The 19,004-nt window shown below is 49.9% G+C and overlaps 1 pseudogene; it reads right to left on the bottom strand.

Moving 5' to 3' along the window:
• Positions 1-13,557: 13,557 nt before the first annotated feature.
• On the bottom strand, positions 13,558-18,687 carry LOC100463530 (annotated as a pseudogene).
• Positions 18,688-19,004: the final 317 nt, after the last annotated feature.

The following is a 19,004-nucleotide window of genomic DNA, read 5'->3' as shown; positions in this document are numbered from 1 at the left end:
TCACTAAATCCCAAAATTGTAAAGAAAGCCAAACTCATATATACAGTAATCGAATATAGCGAAAGGAATCCAAAAATGAAGAATATATGTATAAAATGTCAATGTAAAAATGAAAGTTCAGAAGAGATTGAAAAATGAAGAGTTGCTAACATAAAAAATGGTAGTTGGAAAGGGAAAGAGAAAAAAAAAGAAATGGAAAAATTTGAATGGAGAGAGAAATGAACCAGATGGGGGAGAGAGATTATGATCTCCCAGGGTGGACAAAACAGGGTGGTCCACTTGGTCCCGAGTGTCTTTTGGTCTGTGTGTTGGAAGTCACTATATCCCAAAATTGTAAAGAAAGCCCAACTCAGATATATATACATATATATATATATATACAGAAGTCAAATTGAATATAGCGAAAGGAGTCCGAAAATGAAGAATATGTGTATAAAACGTCAGTGTAAAAGATGAAAGTTAACAAAAGATTGAAAAATGAAGAACTGGGGCTGGCAGGCGCAGGGGGTCGGTCACTGCTGGAGGAGCCCGAGGGGCGTGGCGGGGCTATGCCCAGTGCCAAAGCCGCCGGTTGAGGCCCTGTCCATCCTGCAGCTTCCATGAGCGCCCGGTGTGCTTTGGAAATGAGGAGGTTGTGGAATATAGGTGAGGTTCAGTGGGGTGGAATCCGGAGCCGACGACCAGGAAGGAAATCTCGAGACGTCTTTGGTGCAAAATTGGTGGCTTAGGACAGGACCCGTGGCCGGAAGAGCTGCTGCCCCGGCTGGTGAGGGGTGGCTGATTAGATGGACTACGCACGGGGTTGGGGGAAGGTAAGGGAAAAGGGAGGTTGAGATCATACTTGCCTGTGTTAAAGAAGACTCACAAGGTACAGAGGCCTTGCCATTGTCTAGGGAAGGTGGTTTTGCCCTCTGGCAAGGCACGGACATTAAGACGGTTGGGAACTTCCTGGAGGCTGCAGATTATAAGGACATTTCATTGTATCTACTTTCCCTTCAGGAAGCTAAGTTAGTGATAGAAATGCTTGGTTCTTGTCAACTGCTAAGACATTGGGAAACCGAGGGAGACTTCAGTCTTGCAGGATCGTGGTGTCTATAGGTTAACTATTTCTTTGCCCCCTAGGGCAGCCAGGAGTGCGTGAGGAATGTCACGTACACCCCGTGGTGGGGTGCGGGGGTGTGTGTGTGGGGTGTCCATTCCGGCTTTGTCCTCAGCTAGCCTTCTCTTCCCTCCTCAGTCAAGGTCCCTCCTGTTCACAGAGGTTCAAGCAGTTCTTGCTGTTGCCACCTAGTGGACATATGGATGAACACATTCAGGTCATGACTGACTCACTGACCTGAGCTGCCATGAGAAGTTGCTTCCTTCCTGCGAGGAGAGGGCCCAAAAAGGATGGACCCGGAGCAAGCAGACAAGTGTGGCCCGGCTGACGCCCCTCTGCTGGCCTGGAAGCAGGACCCGGTTGCTCTACTTAGAAGCTGAGTTCTAGAGCAGGAGGGGCTGGAGTGGCTGGGGTGTGTCCCGGGACGGGGTCTGGATGAGGGGTGTTCCAGGACGGGGACGGGGGGCAGGGATGCTTGTGTAGGAAGGATCAATGGGGGCGGTATGGATAGGCTCTTCCCTGCTCCACGGGTCCCGCCCAGGTAGACTGATGGCCTCACTGCTGGCTTGTCTTCCGCATGATTTCAGGGTTCATCTCTAGCCTCCAGGGACCCTCCTTTCCTCAGCAAGTCTCCACGGAAAGAAAGAGAGTATAGATAGCGGACCCTGCAGCCAATACTCCAGCAAGGGGACTAAAGTGTGTTCCAGAAATTGTGCTTTTAGGAAACAGTCCGAAAGCAAAAGAGATTTAAGGCACATTGTACCCTTCACTTTAAGGGTGAGGCTCAAAGAATTGGAGATGTCTCAATTGTTCGGCAGGTGGTGCTGTTGAGTAAATGATGTGTAGCCCCTGAAAATGCAGAAGGGTACAGGAGTACCAGTGCCTGTCCACTGTGGGGACCTCAGGCCGAACAAGAGCCCAGCTGTGGAACCCTCCTTGCCCCACTATGTTCCACACACAGGCAAACCCCCTCCCCCGCACACACTTGCCCATACACTCCGAGGGAAAAGACTCAAGAGGGACACCATCTGTTATGGGCTATCATGGTAGAAGGCAGAAGCAATGTGTCTTCCTTTCTTCATATTTAGATCACTATTTTACTAACAAAATATGATCTGGCTAAAACCTTAGAAAATTTTTAATTACTTGATGGGTTTGTAATAAAGAGGAAGATTTAATATGCAGTCTTAATATTTTTATAGTATGCCCATTAGAAATTGAAACCTGGCCTATCCAGGAAAATGAAAGATTTTGAAGGTGTCTCATGGACCCAGATATTTCTGGCTCTTGGGTCACACGTACAAAAGGGAAGCCTATCCCAGATCATGAACAGTTTTCATTTTGGGGCTTCACATGTGCAGTACTGTATCAGGAATATTCCTTTGTAGTAAAATGGGTTTTTATGTTTCTGTTTTTGTTTCTGTTTGTTTGTTTTTTAAGAGAAAAAAACCTGAAAAAAAAAGAATCACTCACAGTTTACGTAGTTAGATACAAAAAGGCCACACTGTCTGATCCCACACACCTGAAAACCCAGAAGTAACTCACAGAGGCAGAGAGGGGAGCCGTGGCTGCAGGGACTGGGCTGAGGGAATGAGCAGTTTCTGACGAGTGGCATGGGAGTCTCTGGGAGGGAAACATTATAGAAGGACAAGGTTGTGAAGCACTCTGCACCTAACACCTGGATGTACAGTTTATAAGGTTCAGAGTAAAATTCCATGAAAACTCAATTTATCCTTTATTTATAGAGCAGAATATATGAAGCTATGAAATAGGTACATGAACAGCGCAAAAATTAGAAACACTGGAATGACAGGGGAGGGGAAGCCATCCTTTGGGGATTCAGCGAGCAGGAGCTGCTGCTCTGGGGCCGAGGCCAGTTGCTCCACTGAGAGAGGTGTTTGCCTGTGCCCCTCGGCAAACCCGATAACTGGTGCTGTAGCCTGCTTGAACTCCGGGGCTGCCAAAGGTGCAGGTGGCTCTTGTAGTTGCTGACAGGGAGTCAGAACTCTGTGTATATCCTGTGCTGGCACTGACATGGCAAGTGGCATCAGGGGTCCTTCAGGGACCTCCATAGCTGGTGCTGGAGCCTGCTCGGGTTCCGGCACTGCCAAGGGCAGAGGTGGCTCTTGGAGCTCCTGACAGGGAGTCAGAGCTGTGAGCATGTCCTGAGCGGGTTCCGACACAGCAGGTGGCAACAGGAGCCCTTCAGAGACCTCTCTAGCTGGTGCTGGGGCCTGCTGAAGCTCCTGGCTTTCTGAAGGCACAGGTGACTCTTGCACGTGCTCAATGTGGATCAAAGCTCTGACCACCAGCTGCACTGGGCCTGACAAGGCTGGTGACATCCCTGCTCTTTTGAGTTGCTGAGCTCCAGCAGCAGTGATGGGATTTTTCAGCTCAGGCTCTGAAGCTGCAGCAGGCATCACAGTGGGAGCTGGGACTAGCTTTTGGCGCAGTTCCGGATCTCGCTCTGGGGCTGCTGCTGTCATTCCAGGAAGAGAAAATATGGTCATCGTGATTGTCTTTCCATGTCCCTTCCAAAGGAAGGGCAAATTTGCCTACCTCTCAATATTGTCTGAGTCTAAGAACCCGTCCCTGGGTGGTCTCCCCAAACTGTAGCCCATGTGGAGAGTGATCTAAGACCACTCCTTGCTCCCAGCCACACGGCAGTCTGTGGAGGCTTGCTCTGTGTGGCTCACTGTCTCCCCTCCACAGGCCTCCATCAGTCACCCCCAGTCCTCCTCACCCCCAGCCTCCAGCTCAGTGGGCTCGATGTGTCACAGTTGAGAGAGGAGGAACCAGGCATGTTGCTCCAGGTCTGAGCCTGGCACGTTGTGCTGTACGTATGCCAGTAGTGTCCTTAAGCAGGGAAATTCTGGGGGCTGGAAGAAATCTTCAGGGTAGTGTCCCAGCCAGGTGGCCAGGATGGTGGAGATGGCCCTGGGGACAGACAGGTGGGCAGAGGAGTCAGAGGACAGGGCGCCTCCCTCACGGATGCCCCAGGGAACCCCTGTGGGAACCTGGGCCCCTGGGTCCCCGGCTCCTGGCTGTCAGAGCCCATTCCATCTCCACGTCCACCTGTGATGTGGCAGTCCTGCCTGAGGCAGGCCTGGTCACTGAGGAGGGGCTGGCCAAAAGCCTGTGTGAGTGGGAGCCCTTGACCCCTGGTGTGACCATTTCTGTCCTTCAAGCAGAAGCTGGACGCCCTCCTCAGTCTCCCTGCACACTTGCCGCGTGACTTCCACTGCATGTGGGCAGGGAGGGGTGGTGTGTCTGGCGTAGTCATTGCCCTCAGTGCACACTAGTGCTCTGTGACTATCCAACCAAGGAGGGAACAAAGGGCCTCTGTCCCATCCCTGGCCTTCCCAGGACCATCCCGATTCCTCCCACTTCCCCCCCGTGCCTACATGCTGCCACATTCTGTAGGTGCCTGGAGAGGGGGGTCCTTCTGTGGACACTAATCTCCCACTGGGTGGGGGTCGTCCAGTCCCTGAGCCCTCCCTGGCTCCCCTGAGTACCTGCTGTGCACCCAGTGTTGACGTTCCACCAGATGTGTGGAAGCCATGCCCTTCGTTCTGGGTCCCAGGATTGGGGGAGAGACAGGGCTGGGATGTGGCGGGGATGGGGAATGACTCTGTTAGGGGCTAAGGCTGCCCTCCAGCCCCCTCTGCGATTGGGGGAGAGACAGGGCTGGGATGTGGCGGGGATGGGGAATGACTCTGTTAGGGGCTAAGGCTGCCCTCCAGCCCCCTCTGCTACAGGAATTGCAGATGTGTGGGATGAGGGTTCAGCAGCCCCCAGATCACAGTCCCCTCACTGCCCTCTCGAAGAAGGAAGGGCCCTCTGCATTACCCAAAGCTCACTCACGTGCCCCGCTGCTCCTGGGCTCCGCCGATCTCGTCCCAGGAAGAGAGGATGCATCTGTAGCTAGAGGAGGCCAGAGGGGTGGTGGGGGGATCGCATGAAATGCCCTGTGAACCCTCCCTCTCATCCTATCTAGTGTCACTGTCTGACTGCTGACTAGAATGGAGCCCTGGGGTGCTCCTGGGTGCTGCCTGCTGTGTGCGTGGGATCACATTCAGCGCCCAGGGAAGCGTCTGCAGGTCTGCACCAAGAAGTGCATCCATCCTTTATGCTCGATGAATGAAAGGGCCCCAACCACCCCGATCCCAGACAGCTGAGTGGGCCTGGGGACCCCTGCTCATCCCTGGGCATGCCTGCTGTGGTCTCGCCCAGGACACAGAGCCCAGATGGAGTGTCAGATGTTCTTTTCCAAGGGGAAAAGATGCCAGCACAAGACCGTGGTGATTGTGAGGGCTGAGGCAGAGGCTTCTTCCTGGGGAGCGGGATGATGATCCATGAGCACGACCACAGCCTCTATAGCTGACCTTTCCACAGGGCCAGGCACCCAGGTGTCTTTACCCTCCAGGACCCCACTGAGTCCCTGTAATAACTCTGCCCCAGTCAGAGGAGCCAACTGAGGCTCCGGGAAGTTGAGTGGCAATCCCCAGACTCCCAAGCAGGAGGTGGGTAAATGCCACTAGGCTGTGGAGGGGCGTGGTGCCCATCTTGTCAGCAGCTGGTCCAGCAACTCCTGGGTGGTAGCAAAACCTCTCTATATGGCCAGGAACATGGAGACGCAACTGAGGTCTCCATCTAGAAAGGCGGGCAGCAGGTGTTCTACTCGCTTCTTCAGCAGCTCCGCCCGTGGTGGCCGCACCACGAAGGTCCCCTTGCTCCTCCTGGGTGAGGCCTTTCTAGCCTGAGGTGGGACAGGGGAGACATGCTGTCTTCACTGCAGTCACCGGGAGGGTTGGGGCTCGGAGCCCAGAGCAAACCCCAGGCTCTCGGTGACGTAGGCAAAGAGGTGGGACAGGAGGGCCCACAGTAGACAAAAGGAGCAAGGTGCCTGGCTGGGGTCTGTGGGTTCAGGGTCTGCCTCTTGGTTTCGGCTGAGGTCATGATTCCCGCGTCCTGAGATGGAGTCCGTCGTCAGGCTTCGCACTTAGGGCAGGGTCTGCTTGAGGATCCTGCCTCTCCCTCTGTGTCTCCAACCCCCGTTTCTGTCTCTGTCTCTATCTCTGTCTGTCTCTCAACAAAATAACTCATGCGATCTTTTTAGGCAAACAGGGGAATGGCAACAATAGCAGGATGTGAGGTGGGGGGTGTGTGAGTGGACATTGGTATCTCAGGTCAGGTTATTAGCTGAGTATTGACTGCCACTCCCTGCACTAACGCCATTATCCCTGTGATTTCTGAGGATGTATCCCAGGCTTGAGAACACAGAGACTGTTTCATGGGTGGGGGTGCTCAGGATTTGAGGGCACATAGGATGTTCCGTGCAGCGCTGTGAGTTGGCAATAGAAGGGAATCGCATGAACGTCCTGCATCTGTGAAGGGCTCAGTGGCTGCGGTAACAGATGGGCCTTCTGGAATGTTGTGCAGCACAAGGAGGCGCCTACTCCAGACCCTGGAGGGGCCCCAGGGCTGTGTTACTTCACAACCAAATGGCAGAGCAATAAGCATAGGTCCATGAGCCCCATGCCCCTTTGGGGCAAAGTCTCCCAACTCACCAGGATCTGGAGCAAGGGATGAGAGGTGGTTTAAGGTCGCTTTTCTGATATTCATAGAGATATATGGATGGGGACTGTGCCTGGGGCCCAGGCCGTGGCAGGAACCTGAGGGCAGGTTTAGGGAGGTGATGGGGATCCAGGTTCACATGGGAGCAGGAGTCTAGGAAGGAACCCCGAGGAGCCCAGAGGCTGGTTTCTGGGATCTGGGTCCCTTTGTGCCGCATTAGTGCCCTGGTTGCTGGGTCTCTCCGGCACCTCCACTCACCCTGAGGCAGCGCTGGACTTTGTTGGCAGTAGGGGACTCCTTCCTGTCCTTCAAGGAAGTGGGGCATGGGATACAATTGTTCAGCTCCTGCCCTGTCTCCAGTGTGGAGCTCTGAAAAGACAGTGCCCGGCAGCCAGTCGGGAGGCCTCAGAGGTCTGTCCAGCTGCCTTTGCTGGTCCTCAGACCCAGGGGACTCCCTTGCAGACACACCATGCCCCGGGATGCATGCAATTCCACCATGGAGAGACAAGTGACACAGCTCGAGGGCCTTGGATTCACTCTGGCCCTGGTGGGAGGCACCAAAGGAATCCTCTTTCCACCCTGCCCACCGTGGCATCGGTGTGAACATGAAGGCATCACGAGGGTATCCACTGCCCTCCAACCTCCTGCAGCCCAGGGCTGGACCTCCCCCACATACCCCTCTGTCCCTGAAACTGGGGGAATGGGGCTGCCCAGGGATGGCTGGGAGAAATGGCCCGGCCTGGCCTAGGTCGCTTGGTATTACCTTCCAGCACCTCCTGGCAAAGGCCCTGAGGCGTCGGGGGCGTGGGTTGAGCCAGTTTCTGCAGCATGTGAAAAGTCCCTCACCCCGGGGTTTCTGGAAGCCAGAGCCCCGGGAAATGGGCATGCAGCAAGAGGACATCTTTCCCTATCAAATGTCTCCGGCCAAGTGAGCCTGATACGGGACTGCACTTGAATGTGGTTGCCTGGTGACCGGGGTTCCAAGTTCCGTTGGGATCGGTTATCAGCGAAGTGACATCACTTCCTGGGATCCCCTCCCTGAGTCCACACCTGGACTATCACCAATACAAACAGTCCCCTGGGCTGCCGACTGCTCATCCCTTTCTGCATGCCACGCCACATGCGTATCCAGTGACACCAACACACCCGTCTCCACAGGCCCCAGGGAAGGTCTGGGTGCAGCCAGGGCCCCAGCTTAGAAACAACTCTGACGCAACTCTCCATCTTCCCTGTTTTGGACGCCAGAGAAGCCATTGTGCCTGTCAGGGATAGTGTGTGTCTTGCCTGTGTGATAGGGATTATTCCAGCATATACTTCTTGCAGAAGTCCACAGGCATAGTTGGGATACCATCTAAGAAATTGGGAGAGTGGTGTCGCATGTAGGGAATACCTGCCACCACATTTTCTTCCTTTCTCACCTTCTCTGAGTCCGTAGCTCCTCCAATCCCACCCACAGTCCCTAGTGTTGTGTGTGTGTCTGTGCACATGTGTGTGCCCCAATAGTTCTCTTGTGCAGGCCCAGAAGATGACAGTCCCACCTAGGGACGGATGGGAAATAGCTTTCCCAGGTCTTAGGCTTTCTAATTTCCAAGGCAAACCCTGCAGAAGGGATTGGAGCTTTGGCTTAGAGGGGCTGAGCCCACCCTTACCCCTAGACGCTGCCAGTCGTGTGTCACGAGACATTCCTCTTTTTCTCTGGGTGTCATGTGGGCAGGGGTGACATCAGTGGATTCCCCTGGCCTGGGCTCCTCCTCAGACAGGTACGTGCTGGGATGCCTCCTGTGTGGGATGTCGATGCTTCTTCTCACCCCCATCCCATCTCCAGGTCTACAGCCAGTTCCAAAACACAAGCTTTTGCAGAGCTCCCAGTGAGTAGTTAGGTTCAGCCATGGCCCCAACTTTGAGGACACTCGGAGAGCTGGGTTCAGGCCTGGTTCTGCCTTCTTACCAGTCTGTGATTCTCGGCAAGCTCGGACCCTGCTGGGGACTTCTCCTTCTCTCCCCAGTGGCTCCCTGTGATCCCCATCTCAGGTGTACTTATCCTCGTGTAAAAAGTGTAGCCTGGACTTAGTGATTCACTTGATCACACAAAAGATGGCAGCTTGACCGAAAGCCCCTTCCAAGGTTTGGTTCTAGTAGCTCACTACCTGTCCCTGAATCACTCTGACACCTGTCCTCACTCAGATGCCCACGGAGGGGAACAAGCCCCTCTGTGGAACCATGACACAGACACGTGCGTGTGGCCTGGCCCTGAGGAACAACAGACAGAGGAGAACTCAGGCCTTCGATGGGGACTGAATCCTACCAACGCCACTGAGTGAGTTGAGGTTTTAAGTGAAGTAGGTCATGTTTTGCAATTAACAACAGCCCCAACCTTGTGAGAGGCTCTGGCAGGAGCCCCCAGCTGAGCACTTCTTTATTCCTGGTCCCCTTAGACTGTGAGACAGTAAGGGTTCGTGGGTTAAGGCACTGAGTGTGGGGAAAATGGGGTCTCACCACAGGAGGAGCAGGGCACTGTGACTGTCCAGCTGCTGTGGCCCTACCCCTCTGCCCCCCCACCCCCGTTTCCTCCTCAGCTTCCTCCAGCCACCCTGGCCTCCTGTCTAACCTCCATTCCGGAAAGGTCAAGTTCTGCCTCCAACAGTGTTCTGCACCACATTGCCCTCTGCTGTGCTACGTAGACTGGGATTGGTGCAACGCGGGCTCCTCCTTCCCCTCCGCAGGAAATCTCACTGTGGCCTCAGCACTGCTTTTCAGACCCCCTCACCTGGCCAGCAATCAGGACCCAGTTGTCGCACTTTGCTCTTTTTCTATGGAACAATTGCTCTTTCCATTCACGTTTTTGTTTCATGTTTTGTCCATCTTCCCCTCTAGAACCCTGAGCTCCTTGAGGGAGGACCAGGTTGGCTTAGCAGCATTGGCACTGAGTCCTCAGGGCCCAGTGGCTGAATGAACAAGTGAAAGCATCCATCCCACCACTGACCAGCTCAATTGTTAGAGCCTAAGTGACTTTGGTCATTTGTATGTACTTTTATTTTCTTTTGTTTTGTTCTTCAAGAAAACTCTGTTCCCGTTGTGGGACTCAAACTCATGACCCTGAGAACAACAGCCATATACCCGACTGACTGTGCCAGCCAGGTGCCCCTCTTGTCATTTTTTGTTGTTGTTATGTTTGAAATTTTTTTTAAAGATTTTATTTATTTATTTGACAGAGATAGAGACAGCCAGCGAGAGAGGGAACACAAGCAGGGGGAGTGGGAGAGGAAGTAGCAGGCTCATAGCAGAGTAGCCTAATACGGGGCTCGATCCCATAACGCCGGGATCACGCCCTGAGCCGAAGGCAGAGGCTTAACAGCTGTGCCACCCAGGCGCCCTTATACATCCCTGGTTTTTGAGGTAAAGTTCCATGATTCATTACTTGCATATCATACCCAGTACACCATGCAATACGTGCCCTCCTTAATACCCATCACCAGCCTATCCCATTTCCCCACCCCTCTCCCCTCTGAAACCCTCAGTTTGTTTCCCAGAGTCCGTAGTCTCTCATGGTTCATTCCCCCTTCTGTTTACCCGCCTTTCTTCTTCCCTTTCTTCTTCTACCAATCTTCCTACTTCTTATGTTCCATAAATGAGTGAAAACGTAGGATAATTGACTTTCTCTGCTTGACTTATATCACTTAAGAAGATGTGGTCCATATATACACTGGAATATTACTCAGCCATCAGAAGGAACGATTACCCAACATTTGAAGCAACATGGACGGGACTGGAGGAGATTATGCTAAATGAAAGCAATCTCTTGATTCTTTCCCCGACATGTCTTCAGGTAGTAGATGCTCTTCCAATTTTCATTGGGAGAACGCTGTTCCGGGAGACCAGAGTCTAGACCTGGATCAGTCACACACTTTCTGTGTGACCATTAACAAGTTGTATATCTTTCTGCAGCATCTGCTTTCTCTCCTGCAAAATGAATGGACAAAGCAGGTACTATGGGTTCTTCTAGCTCCAAATTTCTGAGATGATAAGAATTTATTATCTTGAATCTCCTCCCTAATTAGACCTCAGATGACAGACCATTTCAGCTGGAAATGAAGAGAGTAAGTGAGTTGTATGGACGAACTACCCTTCCAGGGCCCTGGTGAAGTATTCAACTGTGACGAAGATTAAAAATTCTCTGTGCACACTGTGTTTTCTCTTGCTAATGAAGGGAGCAGTGCACAAAGGAATAGGGTTGTAGGTATTAATTTGCTTCTGCTCTGCTGGGTGAAATGGCACTCAAGAGGTTAGGTGTTCGTCATCCAAACATGCACAAAGTTCAGGGAAGGAAGAAGCCTAGAGCTTGGTTACTTTGGACAGATTACAGGTCCATAGAGACCACTTCTTAAGATGACCCAGAGGAGAATTCAACTTTTTAATGGTCCTCTTGCTCATGCCAATATCACATAATGACCAGAGGTTGTCTCTAGAGAGCCGTGATAACTCTTGTCTCACTGATTATTGCTAAATGTTTCCCTGTGGTAAGGATAAGTAGTTAACAAAGGCATGTTGGATATTCCAGTGAACCTTCTGAAAACTGTTGTGGTTACAAAGTGATTAACTTATGTAAATGAATCAATGTGGCCAATGAACCAAGCTATGCCCACAGAACGTATCCAGGAGGCAGAGAATCCCAAAGCTTAGTCACACTCAGGAGAGCAATGTGTAGTATTTAAAGGTGAATTCCAGAAGAAAAATGAAAACAAGAACCCTGAGAATGATGTCTTTGATTCAAAAAGGCTCAACATGAAATGATAGACAGTTGAAAGATGGTTCTAGAATTTGTACATGTTGCTTTCGCATAGATTCCTGGAGCAAAAGTAAAAAATCCTTGCGTTTACGGGAAGCTGGTCAGCTCAAAAGGCTGTCCTCAAGCTTCCACTGTGTACCTGGTACCCATCCTATCTGCAGTCAGCAAATGTCACCAACCCCTTTCTTGCGCCAGTTGTTATGTCCCAGGGGAAGATGGATTTTACTCTGCTATGTAGAATAATAGATCGGAGGGGTGAGTGAGTTAGCCTGAGATTTAAAATCTACGTGATTGTCGGAAACAATTATAGAGGGGAAAGTCAGAAAGAGAGATTTCATGTGAAAAGGATAAGTTAGATTTGGCTTGTTGCATCATAATCGTATGTCTTGAGTGTAGAGCATCAATTTTTTTCCATTAAGAGATCATTAGTTTCCTTCTTAGCCCTAACTCACTAGGAATATCAACGGCACTTTTATATGAATTACAATTAGTTATGATGTGGCTGCAATTACTGATTTTTGGGAAATAATGTTGCTTTACTACCATTGCTTTACTACCATTAGGTGAAAAATCGGAACGGGGATCCCCATCTGTAGGTGTGTGATGTGAATAGTTCTCCTGGGGTTTGGCAGCGCACACTTGTAGGATCCTGTACAGAGCCCTGTCAGAGGAGATAGTGATTGAAAAAGAAATGGCTCACCTACCTCCCCAGAGTTTTATCTTTGAAATGACTACCAGAGATATAGGTACTGCTAAGAGATCAAAGCAAGAGAGAAAGGTCTGGAAATGGGACCTTATGAGATATGCCCATGCAAAGAGAGAACGTCGGGGAAGGAAAGTAAAGGGGAAGAGCCTGTGAAGTTTGAGGAGAATTAGTTTTGGGCAGGATCATGAGTGTCCTCGGGATTCATAATCATTCAGATGGAAATCATTACCTTCTGTTTTGCTTTTTAGAACAGTTTGCATGGGATTAGAATTGATTCTTTAAGTGTTTAGTATAATGCACTGTGAAGGCATGTGGATCTGCGTGTTTCTTTCTGGGATATACTTTAAAACAAGCAGGGGGAATGGGAGAGGAAGAAGCAGGCTCATAGCAGAAGAGCCTGATGTGGGGCTCGATCCCAGAACGCCGGGATCACGCCCTGAGCTGAAGGCAGACGCTTAACTGCTGTGCCACCCAGGTGCCCCTAGGAGGCTTGTTTTATTTGATGTGGGGCTCGATCCCAGAACGCCGGGATCACGCCCTGAGCTGAAGGCAGACGCTTAACTGCTGTGCCACCCAGGTGCCCCTAGGAGGCTTGTTTTATTTTATGAAGTCCACACAAAGGAACAAAGTCAAAACAGAGGAACAACCAACAAAAAGTAGCAGGAAAGAGACCCAGTTAAGAGCAGCTTCCTGAGTCCAGCAGTTCTTTCAGTCATGGTTAACATGGGGCCCAGGGTGGGGGTCCATCTGTCCTGTCTGTCTGTCCATCCTAGATGCATCTAACACAGAAAACCTGCAGATGTCATCAAGTAGGTCCATCTGAACGTTAACAGGCAGGCAAAAGGGAATCATGCCATGGCTGAGAACAAACAACAAAAACAGAACTACATTGTTTCTTTTCCCCAAATGAAATCAATAGGGAAGGTCCTGTGTGATTCCAAAATCTCCAGGGTAGAAATGGAGTGATCTGAAATATCAAAGACCCCGTTATTTTGTAAAGACAGTACACCTCAAAATATTCTAATTGCACGTGTGAACCACGAACTACTGTATCAGCTACCCGTGCCAGCCCCAAGGGTCCTGGGAAGGTGGTGGGGACTGTCCCTGGCTGTCCCAGCATCTTGCTGTGGAGTGACAACCTGAGCTGGGGATGGGGAGACACTGCCGAACGAGGTTCTGTTGTCTGAGGTTTTGTTCAGGTGCGACTTCTGTCTTTTAGGAGTTTTGAGGCCACCTCAGTTGTGTGTTTTCAGTGCTGAGGGGAAGTCCTACGGCAGGACCATCTACCCACCGAGACCATGCGCTCCGAGTGTCGGTGGGAGGTGGTGTCTCCTTTTGGCACCACGGAGTTGAATATTAAAGTGAGAAAAGCTGTCCCAGTCGCTGGTTTTAGACGCCTTTCTCCCTGCCAGCTGCCGCACACAGGGTGATGATGATGTTGTCGCTGCCGTCTTCCTTCTGGACGTGCTTCAGCTCCTGCTGTTCTGTCTTGTCACCATTCTGGCGCTTTGTGGGCAGGGAGGTCGACACCGATGCACGTGTTGCCATCATGTCCAAACGACTCACCACATTGTTCACCTGGTTATGGCCAGCGGCAGGGATTGGCATCAGGCGAGTCCCGTTTCGGGGGACCGTTTTTGTTGGTTGCTGGTGCTGACCTAGAGGTGCCTGCTTCACTATGGTGACCGTGTGGACAGGGGTGGTCTGTGGCTCCTGAATGATCCGGGCGGCAGCGCCCGCTGTGGCATGGGTAATGGCAGGAATAGGTTCCACGTTCACTTTTACTTCTTTGTGATCTCCATTGTCTGGCGGCTCTGCCTTAGTAGGGGCCGGCACGGCCGCCTGAGTGACCAGAGCCTGGACGATGACAGTGTTCGTGCTTCCCAGGGCCAGGCCTGTCCTGCTGGTGACAGACACTGCGGGGATCTGGTGGGCGACGTGCACCGTCTGCAGTACAGGCTGCTGGGAGGTCGAAGTGGTCACGGGAGCAGCGACCGTGTAGGTGATGGGATTGATTGATCGTCGGTGGCAGCTGCCACTGCCCGGCCATTAAAATGGGCTGAAGAGACAGAGGGGAGCCTGGTGCACCCTGGGCAAACCATGCCTCCTGGATGATGGCCAGTTTGGGCTGTGAGGCACTGGGCTCAGGCTCCAGGGGGGCTGGTAAAACTTCCCTTGACAGGCTCTTGGGGGTCTGGGCACCACTGGCGAGTGCAGACAGCACTCCAGCGTGATTGGGAGAGGCTGGGCCACTTCTGGAGAAGAAGTACCCCGGAGGGTTTCTAAAGCAATGCATGGTCATGGACTGTCTTTTCCTAAAAGCCTGCTCTATGAATTTGCTTTCAGAGGCAGGATCTGTCCTCAGAATGAGCCCTTCTGCCTGGTTCTTCCTGGGAACAATTTACTATGATGAAATAAGGATTCAGAGGGATTGTGGCAAATTGGATTCAGCCAGCTCTTGTCCGCTGTCTTGTAGTATGGATCATTTTTAGTGATGTGAGTATAAATACCATTTAGGGTACGTTGTTCTCAGCAGCCATCGTAGTTTTCTGTCCTATGAATTCTGCGTAGGAATAAGGTGGCTTTGAATCCCCCTTGGGGCTGTCTCCACCAGAAGCTTCCTTTTCATTTTCTGGCTGCCAGTTGTTGGCCATTCACTTGAGGTCAGCTGGTATCACCCTGCTCCCCGGGGGCTGGATGGGCAGGAGTTGGCAGCACTGGGTGGCAATGGCCACCAAGGAAGGGGGCCATGGCATTTGGAATGTGGATGGTCAGGGCCGAGATTTGTTCTGCAGAGGCTTCACCCGGACACGGGAGCCTCCTACTTCTCCGTCTTCTCACTGGACGGGGCAGTGAATGGGATCCTGAGATTTGAGATCAGGAACCAGGAGGGGCACACGCACGGCCCTTGTCTGGTGGTGTCCTACGCTTCTCGAACACAGCATCCACCAACAGGGCAAACATACATTCTCACCAGGGCAGCGCAGGTAGAAGTCGCTGCTGGCATTGGGCCTGGGCTGGCCTGGAAGGCTCTGGGGCACCCATCCATGGCCGCCTCCACTGCTGCCTCTGTGGAGCGGGGGTGGGGGGAGGGAGGGCGTGAAAATGTCGAGGTGCCCTGCGAGTTGAAGCTCAAGGGCAGGTGCTCACATCAACTGAGGCCTGCAAGGAGTTGCGCCAGCTGGGCACCCAGCGCGTCTTCCTCAGGTACTCCAACACCTCCCAGTCCTCCAGGTGCGCTGTGGCCCAGCTGCCCTGTGGGGACCCGCCACCTGCGCCCAGGGTGCCCCCTGGCGCCACCGCCTGTGGGAGGCCGGCCTAGTGCCTTGGGCCCATGAGAGCCAGGCCGTCCCTGCTTCTGCCACCGCAGCCATGGTGCTGAGGGTCAGGTGAGGCCGCTGGCCGGGGAGCTCCAGGCCTGGGTTATACTCTTTTTATTGCTCAGTTGGTCTTTTAGCTTGACACAGGTCTGCTCAGATTATCTGTTTCGACGTGAGTCAGGTTTGGTAGTTTGTGTCTTCTTAGAAACATGTCCATTTCCTATAGGTAACCTATTTTGCTGGCTGTTCATAGCATTCCCTTATAATCCTTTTTATTTTTGTAAGGTGGGTAGTAATCCTCCCATTCCAAAATGTCATCATTTTAATGTTCTCTCACTCCCTTCTGGGTCAGTCTAGTGAAAGGTTTGTCATTTTTGTTGATTTTTACAAAGAACCAACTTTTGGTTTTGTTTGCTCATCTCTCTTGTTTTATACTATTTCATTTATGTTTACTCTGTTATTTCCTTCCTTACGCTTGTTTTCTCCCCCTTATGCTTCTTTTAAATTTAGTTTGCTCTTGTTATGTTTTTAAGATTTTTTATTTATTTCTTTGACAGAGTTAGACAGCCAGTGAGAGAGGGATCACAAGCAGGGTGAGTGGGAGAGGAAGAAGCAAGCTCCCAGCGGGGGAGCCCGATGTGGGACTCCATCCAGATCGCCGGGATCATGCCCTAGCCGAGGACAGACGCCTAATGACTGCGCTACCCAGGCGCCCCTAGTTTGCTCTTTTTACCTTACTCTTCCTATACTGGAAATTTAGGTTCTTGACCGGAGATTTTTCTTTTAATACATGTATGACTATATAAACACATCTGTAACTATAAACACTCTAGGTGTTTGCTTACAGATAGAAATTGGATGAGATGTACATAGACCATTTCATAGAGTCTGTCGAGTGTATTCCAGGGCATTTTAGCTGGCTACTACCCATGGAATCAACAACATCTCCCTCTTCCTCCTTTCTTTTTCCTCCCCCTCCATATCTGAATTCCTTTTACTCCATTCATAAATGCAAGACTGTTTTTCATGATTTGGAGCATGTAGCATCCATCATGGCTATAGTCTGCCGTATGTTTACTCTCCTGCAATGATGGAACTCCACCAGGGCCTGGGACATTTGCTGCCTCCGTATCCTTTTCCCCTCAATATCATCAAACCTCACGGTCTTTTCATCTTCACTGCAGAGGTGGATACATGTTGTATCATGTATCGCTACCTCATTCCTTTTTATTACTGAATAATATTCCACTTTATGGACATGACACATGGGTTTTATCATTTGTCAAAGGATAGACATGTTGGATTTTTCCACTTTTTGGATTGGATGAATTATGCTGCCGTGAATATGTACAAATTTTTGTGTGGACATATACTTTCCTTTTTCTTTGAGAGAGAGAGAGTATGAGTGTGGGGGAGGGGAGAGGCTGAGAGAGAGGGTAAAGAAGAATCTTTATTTTTATTTTGAAAATCTATGTTATTTATTTTATAAATTAATTTATACTTATAGTTCATCAATTAATGAACATATAGTGTAATATTAGTTTCAGAGGCAGAGTTTAGTGATTCATCAGTTGCATATAACACCCAGCGCTCATTCCATCAAGTACCCTCCTTAATGCCCACTGCCCTCCCCTCATGCAACGTTTGGTTTGCTTCCTATAGTTAAAAGTTTCTTTGGTTTCTCTCCCTCTCTGATTTCATGTTATTTTATTTTTCCTTTCCTTCCACTATGATCTTCTCTTTTGTTTCTTAAATTCCACATATGAGTGAAATCATAGAATTGTCTTTCTGTGATTGACTCATTTCACTTAGCCTAATTCCCTCTGGTTCCATCCACGTCATTGCAAATGGTGAAACTTCATTTTCTTTCGTGACTGAGTAACATTCCATTGCATATCTACACCACATATTTTTTTAAATTTTATTTTCTGAAGATTTCATTTGTTTACTTAAAAGAGAGAGAGAGAACGAGTGGAGGGAGGGGCAGAGGGAGAAGGAGAAGCAGACTCCCTGCTGAGCAGGGAGCCTGATGTGGGGCTTCATCCCCGCCCCGGACCCTGGGATCATGACCTGAACCCAAGGCAGACACCTAACCGACTGAGCCACCCAAGCACCCTGTACCACGTCTTTATGCATTCATTTGTTGGTGGACACCTGGGCTCTCTCCATAGTTTGGCTATTGTGGACATTGCTGCTATAAACATTGGGGTGCAGGTGCTCCTTTGGATCAGTATATTTGTATCCTCTGGGTAAATACCTAGTAGTGCAATTGCTGGGCTGTAGGGTAGGTCTATTTTTAAGTTTTTGAGGAACCTCCATATTGTTTTCCAGAGTGGCTGTATGGGAAAGAATCTTAAGCACACTCCATGCTCAGTGCAGAGCCTGATGTGGGGCTGGATCTCACAACCCTGAGGTCACGACCTGAGCCAAAATCACGAGTCTGATGCTCAACAGACTGAGCCACCCAGGCGCTTGGAACATGTGTTTTCAGCTCTCTTCAGTACAGAAGTGTTTCTGGTGGATTATGATACCTTGTGTCTTTAACATTTTGAAGAGCTGGCATTTTTTTTATTTTTTTTTATTTTTGCCAAAATGCCTACATCATTTTATCTTCCTACCAATAATTATTGAGGGTTCTAATTTCTCCACGTCCTTTCTGACACTTGTCATTTTCTGTCTTTTTGATTACAGTTATCCTAGAGCATGTGAAGTGGTATCTTGTGGCTTTGCTTTGCATTTCCCTGAAGGCTACAAATTGTTGAAAAATTTTTCATGGGTTTACTGGCCATTTGTCTGTCTTCTTTGGAACAATGTCTATTAGAGTCCTTTGCCTATTCTTAAGCTGGGTTGTCTTTTTATTGAGTTGTAAGAGTTCTTTATCTATTTTGGGAACAAGGTAGACCATATATATTTAATGTGATTATCGATGGGGTTTGGTTTGAAACTACCATTTTGCTATTTGTTTTCTATTCTTATTTTCTTTTATGTTTCTATTTATCATTTGGATTCACTGAGCTTTTTTTTTTTATTTTTTATAATATTTTTATTATGCTATGTTAGTCACCATACAGCACCTCCCTAGTTTTTGATGTAATGTTCTAGGATTCATTACTTGTGTGTAACACCCAGCACACCATGCAATATGTGCCTTCCTTAATACTCATCACCNCATGCGATACGTGCCCTCCTTAATACCCATCACCGACCGGCCTATCACTGAGCTTTTAAGGAAAATGTTTTATTTCATCTCCAGTATTACCTTATTAGCCATGTCACTTTATTTTAAGTGTTTGTCAAGCATTTAGAGAATACATCTTTAGTGCAGTACATCGTCAAATAATATTAGAANAAATAATATTATACCACTGCCTGCATAATATAGGAATCTTTCCAACTTCCGTCTTCTTCCTTCCAGTCTTTTGGTTGTTATTTTCATATGTTTTATTCCTGCATGTTATCAGTTCCACAATGCATTACTATTGTTTTTGCTTTAGGTAGTCACAGCTGCTTTTGGGA

This window comes from Ailuropoda melanoleuca, unplaced genomic scaffold (assembly GCF_002007445.2).
Source record: "Ailuropoda melanoleuca isolate Jingjing unplaced genomic scaffold, ASM200744v2 unplaced-scaffold8390, whole genome shotgun sequence".
NCBI lineage: Eukaryota > Metazoa > Chordata > Mammalia > Carnivora > Ursidae > Ailuropoda > Ailuropoda melanoleuca.
The sequence above is the reverse complement of the archived record's forward strand: the minus strand, read 5'-3'. Positions and strand labels throughout refer to the sequence as shown.